Genomic DNA, 8,424 nt, shown 5'->3' with positions numbered 1-8,424 from the left:
TAGAAAAGTCAAGATATAAGGATTAGAATCTGTAGAGACCCAATACACTGTGGATTCTACTAGTTTTAAACTTTGTGCTAGGCTAACAATGCTAACTGTCAATACTGAAGCTAGCAATGCAACGCTATATTTTGATTATGGTTACTATAACCATATATAACCAGCGACTCAGTAATATGAAAAACAGTAATATTATATTTATTTGAAAAAGTCTTTTCAGGTGGTGACAGAAAATGCACATCAGTTAAAAGTCGAAAAGTTGGAAATTAACAAACATATCAATGTTGCTACAAAGGAATATACTCAATAAGATACATGTCACTATCTAACTGATCTATTCATTTATTATAGGGGGCACTGCAGATTAATGAACATGGACATGGAAATGTGCCAGGTTGTAGCCACAGGCTAATATCCATCCGTAGTGCCCAGCAGGTTGATAGTATACATGTAAAAATGTACAACAAGCATGTACATAAGGAAACTATAAATATACATAAAACCAGACAACACACAGAGACTAAACAACAAACACTGCATCAATATACAAAGACTCACATCTAAAAACACAGAAAGTGGCTACATGACTTTGCTTGAGACTGACCAGGAGTAAAATGACCATTGTCGTTTGGGTACATAAGGTGTTAAAGTCCGTAAGGTGGATGGTGCTATAGTGGTAAGGTGTTTCAAAAATGTAATTCAGTTACACATTACAAGCCTGATTCAATAGATGTCTGTTATTTTTATCATTCATTATGTACTTTATAAATCAGTGTCTTTATTTTTTATCACACATACACCAAATCAGTAGTTTAGTAGATGTTTATGATTCTGAAGGCCTGAGATCCAAGTCAGAGCAACTAATTATGAGATATGACAGATCTAATGTGATAAATCAACAAAGAAATTCTGAAGCTGGAATGTCAGGTTGGTGGAATAACGGTTTTTATAGTCAGCTAAAACTAATGAAATAACTATAATGTAAAAAAATATTTTAGTAAACTGAAGCTGAATAAAAAAGAGGCTTTAAAAATGACAACCAACTAAAACTATACTGTGTGCCTACAAAACTAGCTAAAATAAAATAATGAGTTAGAATTGGTCTTTGACAGCTGCATGCTGACTATTGTGTTCATCAAAGTCTGGGGAGTGTAAAGGGGTCCAACATGATTGGCTATGACCTCACAATTGTAATTTTGGGTCTTGAGTTGTATTCAAATATCAAATTTAAGTATGATGTTTACTTTTTCTTCCCCTTTTGGGTCTCTCCTCTGATAGGTGTCTTAGAATACACAATCCATCCATCTTCTATACTGCTATCCCGTTTGGGGTCACGGGCAAATCTGTTCAACTGCTTATTAACACAAACTTCTAACAGGTGGATCAAATGGCAGCAACTAAAGCATTTAGGCATTTAGACATGGTTGAGATGATGTGCTAACCTTGCATAGCAGATGGATATGCCCAAACGTTTGGGCCCGGCTAGAAAGTGACAGGACCAATCAGTGACGAGGGGCAGTACTTTTAGGCACGGCGGTGTCGTGACGCAAACAAGCAGCAGCAAGAGGCTGGTGCAGTTATGGAGGAAGAGCTTAGCGTGGATGCTGCTAAAGCGCCAGTTTTATCAGAACTTGACATTTCTTTGTTAAAAAAAGAACAAAGAACAGCAGTGAGTTGTTTTCTTTTCAAAAACGACAAAAGTTGTGTACCTATATGTCTGCAGTCGCCATGTTTTGTGTTATTCCTCGGTAGCTGCTCATGCGCAGCTTGATAGCAGCTACACGTGTTTTGTTGCTCTAATTGACCTGTAGAGATGTGACACACAGAATGTTTATCCAATCACACTCAGAGTTTTTTCAAATGCTCTGCCCTTTTCCAAACGATGTGTGTGAAACACATCCATCTGAGGATCTCTCATCTCCTGGAATCAGTGTGGTTATTCTCTGATCTCTGCTGTAAACAAGACTTTTTGGCCCAGAGCGCTGCCGCTAACTGGATATTTACCCTTTTTTGATGATTTTCTGTAAACTGTGGAGATGGTTATGCAGTGTAAAGGCCTGCCTGTCTGACACCTACAACCATGACACATTCATTTGCATAACTCTCCTGCCTTCTCCATTCTAATGCTCTGTCTAAACTTCAGCATATAGTCTTGACGATGTCTACATGCCTAAATGCACTGATTTCTGCCATGTGATTGGCTGACTAGATTTTTGCATTAACAAGCACTTTGTCAGATGTACCTAATAAAGTGATCAGTATATTCTGCCCTAGGAACATATGAAGATGGACCAGAGAGAGCTGGAAGATGTTGCTGAGGACACAGATGCCTGGACAGACCTACTCTGTCTGCTGCTCACATGACCTGGTTTAAGGTATGCTGAGAAGACAGATCAGTGGAAAGACAGCCTCAGGTTTGTAAGTTATTTTTTGAATTGCAGTTAAAGTTTGCAAAACACCACAAGTGATTCTATATCAGAGACATGAACCAGCACTATAAATGTGCTACATTCAGCTCTTTTAGGAATAGAATAACTGTTTGCAGAGGTTGTATTGATGTGGAGTTTAATAAGTCACATTCTGTTTGTATAGACAGTCCTTAATTGGTTGTTGATCATGGCCTCCTGGGCACTTTTATACAAAGCTTTATGTTTCCCTCTGTGGTTTTATTGCAGCCTCTATAGCAGGAGATAAGAGCAGGCAGAGGGAAATCATTTAATTGGTCCTGGCGGCTTTCAGGAAATGTGATCCTGTTTGTAAACGTTATTGTGTTTCATTCAGGTGTGACCTATTGTTTTGTTGTCAATGCAGGTAAAGAGAACACGATTAAGAAAACAGCCACAGTCTGCTGCAGATAAACACGCACAGACATGCTGTAGAGCTGCAGTGTTTCTGAAGGTGTATTTTTGTTTGTAGATGATGATCTGGTGTGTCAGTCAGGCCAGCTGCTGGACGCTGCAGGGAAACAAACAGCTGTGTTCAGCTGCTCTGGGAGATTACCAACAGGTTCCTGTGAAGCACTGAAGATGGAGAGGTGATGCTTTTCCATCCTCTTCTCTCTCAACATCATCTGCTTTTGTCATTCATTGTTAGATGATACAGGATGTTTGGTTGTTTGATTTCAGAATAGGACAGACTACATGAGTAAGAAAACCTGTTGTGTTTTTGCTCCTGGAGGCTGATTAATGTTTGATATTTGAGATGCATGGGTGTAGTTGCTCTTTGGTTCATACTGCATATATGCTTTTTTCCCTATACATATAAGACTCATATCAAACACTTTATACTAAATCTATTTAGCACTAAATATGTTTAAAAATGTTACAGCAGTAAGTCCAAATGATACATAAATCTCCTATTCCATCCATGTATCAGAGGAAATTACATATTAGACAAATGTTTTGTGTGATATGGAGTCCTTTCTAGCTGTTTTTTTTTCAAGATCTTATATTAACTATTGCATAAAGTTAGCCAATATGATATTTTCACTCTATAATGCTATGATTTTGTCAGGTTTGTTTACTTACAGTGACTGACAGCAAATCAACAACAGCCATAGGGATGTTCAAAAGGCAAAAAACAAACAGCATATTCAGAAAGACATGCAAAAGTCAAAAAATTACCAAAGAGCTGAAAAAGAGTGATGAAGATGAGGAGTATGCATCATTTTGGCAGTTACTGATTGTTTTTCCTAATTGAACTCTGCTCTTATGTGGCTGGCAAACCTTAAAACATCAGCACAGCACTATAGAAGCACTATTAACCCCTAAAACAGTTGACATTCATCCCAATAGAATGCAAGACCTTGCCCTCATTCCTGATACAGCAGATAACCTCTGAGCTCTTGCAGGATTTAGAGCCTGCTCTCGAGGACCCTTCTGTTTACAGACTTCTCTAACTTGTCGTCCAGCTGCTTTCCGCCTTATTTATAGGTGTAAACCTCCTCTACAGCCCTCTGCCTGGATAGAAACAGGGTTTAGAGGAGATGTAGTCCAGGAGAAGAACACAATCAGCCCCTCATCTTGCAAATGTCCAGCTGCAAATGGTTCAATCTGGACAGCACTCGGCATTACACACTGCAGCCTCCCCGGTCAGGTAATCTGTTATCCAGGGAACAAGAGGAGCGTTTACCTGCATGTCGATGAGTTTATCGAATAACAGCAGAGGCTAGTGTGGGCTTCAATGTGCTTCACCAGCACAGAAGTAAGGATTTCTGTCTAAGGGTCCTCTTTTGAGACTGTTAAATTAAAATCTGGCACTTAATGAGCTAAAATTTTTCGATCAATGAAATCAATTTCCCCTTCTAACAGCAGAGGTCTGAGTTAAGCTGCACTGTGGCCAAATGTCTGGTTTTTCTCCTCAGGTTTATAGAAAGAAGGGCAGTTGAACAGATTTTCTCAGACACAGATGTACACAGTAAAAATCAATGTGGTCAGATCACAGGTTGGCTCATCCTGTGGTTAGTGTTTTTCCAGACCAGAGGGTCGATTAGTTTGTAGACAGAAGCAATGACCAAAGCACCTATTCATAAAAAATTAATGAACAGGAACTCATCCCAAAGTACAGAGTTAAAAAAAGATGATTGTTAGATAAAAGTGTCCTGTTTAGGAACACTCTGTTTCCAGTAAAAAACAACAGTGGACAAAGGACAACAACAGGAGCGCTGACAGCACATCGTCCAGCGGACCAATCAAAGCATTTTAAATAGCTCCACTTACAAGAACGTCGCTGTAACGAGGAGGAACAACAAAGTCTCACCAGCCAGTTATGAATTTCCTATTATTTAAGATCGTTTTAATTATAACAATGGTGCTCTGGCTCTGTGAATCAAATTAATTCTATCTTCAGCTCTCAGCCTCAGAGGAGGGGGAGAAGGGGGCACCATCTTGTCTGCATCTGCATCACAGGTAAAGTTATCCTCAGATTTCACATGGCTCTAACCTCTTTATCTGCCAAGATGGGCCGTGAAAAGTTCTCCCAAAGTTTGTAGTAGGTCCCATTGGTTAAAAAAGTAATGCAGTGCTGAAGTCCGTGTTAAAATTGGCCGGAAAGATGCTAATTTGCAAACTTGATAAGCTAGCTCACAGTTGTATGATGATGCATTCAAGTTAGCTTGGAAATTTTAGTGTTTAAAGAAAGGGTATAAATATGTCAGTATATCAATTTAAAAAACCTAGTAATTAAAAAATGTATTTATTCATTAATATTTTTAATCATTGAAGAACTTTTGGAAGTAGGTTGCAGCATTGTTTATAATTTAAATGTAATTTATTCAGCCTACTTATTTTAATACAATTTAAATTTTTTAAGAAAATTGAAAATGAAATTTTATTTATTCGCTTATATTACCGTACTGAAAATGTACCGAACCATTACTTTAAAACTGAAGTATGTACTGAACTGAAATTTTTCTGTACTGTTACACCCCTAATAGATATGGATAAAGAGATATGGATTAATGGATAGATTAGCTGATAGATTTTAAAGAGGCTTCTCCCTCAGGGTCAAGTCCTGGTCCTGGTGCCATCTGGTACAAGTCTACCTCTCTCTACCACTTAAAGATAAGGGAAAACATCTCTTAAAAAGTGAAACTAGAGTAAAATCATGCCACAAACAACATGCAAGAGTGGAAATGGGACATTGATATGCAGCCACATACAGTATGATTAATTAATAGCAAATGTATTGTTATATTGCTCAATACACAAGCAAAAGGTGAGAATACATAACAGATAAGTGAAATGTTGTGTCAGTGATAATGTGTATCATTGTGGCTGTGAGACTGTTAAATCATTGATTACTCTCAGACAGATGGGTGACCGGCCTGCTGTGTGCAGATAGTCCAGCTGATCAATAGATGACCCAAACAGACAAAAGCAGCTGAAAGCCTGAAGGGATGAAAGAACCCGACTGATCCTGATGACAATCTGACAACAGCTGGAGCGTCACTGAGGGTCTGACTGAGGGACTGAAGGGCTGCAGGCAAGGAGGATGAATGAACGAACGAGGTCAGATTGTTTTAGACCAATCAGCAATGTTAGTTCTCCAGAGAGAGAGAGAAAGGCTTTTATGTTTGTTTCCTGGAGGCATGGAGGGAAATCCTCATTGGATATTGTTGAAGTGTGATTGTAAGTTAAAATGCCATTGATTGTAAACACAGCAGAAAAATAATGTTTGATTTAGTATGTGCTTTTCCATCAGCAAGTCTACATCTGTTGCACATACAATTCCCATTGCCTGTTCTCACTGTTATTTTTTCTAAAAGTATAAAAAGCCTCAAATTCATCAACCAGGTTCATGCTGCTTTGTATTGCCTATACCTTCAGCCTCTCTTTAAATGGGCATTATTGACCACTATTCTGTATGACTCATGACAAATGTCTAATTTAAGTAAGTTTGGGTTCATTGGTTCTTCTTTTTATAAGCCTTTCTTTCAGTAGAAGTAAAAAGCTCTTTTCACCATGAAAAAAAGCCTTTACAAACTCACTGTTGGATTAATCACAGCACAAAATGACTGACTTATTTAGCCTTGCAACTAAATAGAAAATTTAACAGGTACCTAATATCCTTAACTGACTTGGGCCTGAATAGAGCTTTTAAAGGATGAATAATGGACTTTAGTCTGTCTATAGAGACAGCACGCTGAATGAAAGCTAGTTATCCCATTTCCCAGTTTCTGCAGATTTAAATACTTTAAATATAAGCAGTAAAAAATTAGCCAGTGTCCTAAATGACTTCTTTTTTGAATTAAGCTCCTCTATCAGCGAAAAAACCTGTTATCCAGAGTGTTTTGGATAACATAATGAATGGACGAAGGAAAATAACCAATGTGAAGGAGATTTAAAATAATGATATCTGTATTTGTGTAGCACTTTAAAAAAATTAGAGTTTGCAAGGTGGTTTTAGACCCAAACCCAGCTTCAGACCCAAACAAAACAAAATAACAAGACAACAACATATCTAACAGTGAAAGCACACGAGCAACATCAACGAAACCCCAGCAATGAAAAACCTGAACCAAAAAACAAATGATCAGAAAAAAAAATGTGAGCCCAAACATCCTGAGAACCCAGGCAACCAAGGAACCAAACTACATAAATTCACACTAAAAGAACCAAATTTGAGGGCATTTGCAAGATTATGGTGGAAAGAAGGAAACAGGAAAGACAAAAGGAGAGAGATAAAAGCAGGCTAGTCAGGAATTTTTCAGATGTAATGATGGAGTCAAGTCGAAGGGAAAGGAATAACAAACATATACAATTTAATAATTGTCAAAGCAGGTTCAGGTGTTGCATGAAGACCCGGTGGAGGCCACGAGCTAAAATGCATTTTTCTATGCACATGCCTGACTGAATTTGGTGTTTCTGGGGCGGTTCTAGTCAGGAAAAGTCCAATATGAGTCCCTCCTACATCCAGATGCAGGCAATTGCAGCAAGTGTACAAAGCTCTTTTTTTCAGTAGTACTACAGGACTGAAATACAAATACTCAAATACCCAGCATTAGACTGGGAAGACATTTTGACCCTGGCGTTTTTTGCAATCCAGCCCTTTATTCCTAGCTAAACACAACATAACTACACTTTTCTGTTGGCCTCTTAATAGAGGCCAACGGAAAGTATTCCTGGCTACCATTAACTCATGAAGACAAAAGAACACTTCATACAACTCAGAGAAAATGTTATTGCGAAGTATAAGTCATGGGATGGATACAAAAAAGTTTCAAGCCACCTAACATCCTCCAGAGCTCAGATAAATCCATCATCAAGAAATGGAACAAAAATGGCACATGTATAAATTTGTCTAGATCAGCCCATCCTCAGAAACTGAGGGAACGTACAAGAAAGACACGGGTGAGCGAGGCCACTAAGACACCTATGACTACTCTGAAGGAGTTCCAAGCTTCAGCAGCTGAGATGGGAGGGACTGCATGAACAACTGTTGCCCGGGTTCTTCACCAGTCAAAGCTTTATGGAAGAGTGACAAAGAGAGCCGCTGTTAAAGAAAATGCAGATTAAATCTGGACAAGAGTTCGCCTAAAGACATCTGGGAGACTCCATGGACAAGTGGAAGAAAGTGAAGAATATGGTGCTTTTTGGCCATCAGACAAGACGCTACATTTGGTGAGCACCAAACACTGCACATCACCAGAAACACACCATCTTCACTGTGAAGCACAGTGGTGGCAGCATCATGCTGTGGGGATGCTCCTTGACAGCTTGTCAAGGTAGAGAGTAAAATGAATGCTGGGAAATACATGAAAATCCTGGAGGACAATCTTATTCAGTCTGTAATAGAACTATGGCTTGGGAGAAGAGTCATTGTCCAGCAAGACGATAACCTGAAGCTTACAGCTAAAGTGGCACAGAAATGGTTTAAAGACAGCAGAATGTCCTGGAGTGGCCGAGTCAAAGCCCAGACCTCAAT

Source organism: Cheilinus undulatus, linkage group 8 (assembly GCF_018320785.1).
Source record: "Cheilinus undulatus linkage group 8, ASM1832078v1, whole genome shotgun sequence".
Taxonomy (NCBI): Eukaryota; Metazoa; Chordata; class Actinopteri; order Labriformes; family Labridae; genus Cheilinus; species Cheilinus undulatus.
The sequence above is the reverse complement of the archived record's forward strand: the minus strand, read 5'-3'. Positions refer to the sequence as shown.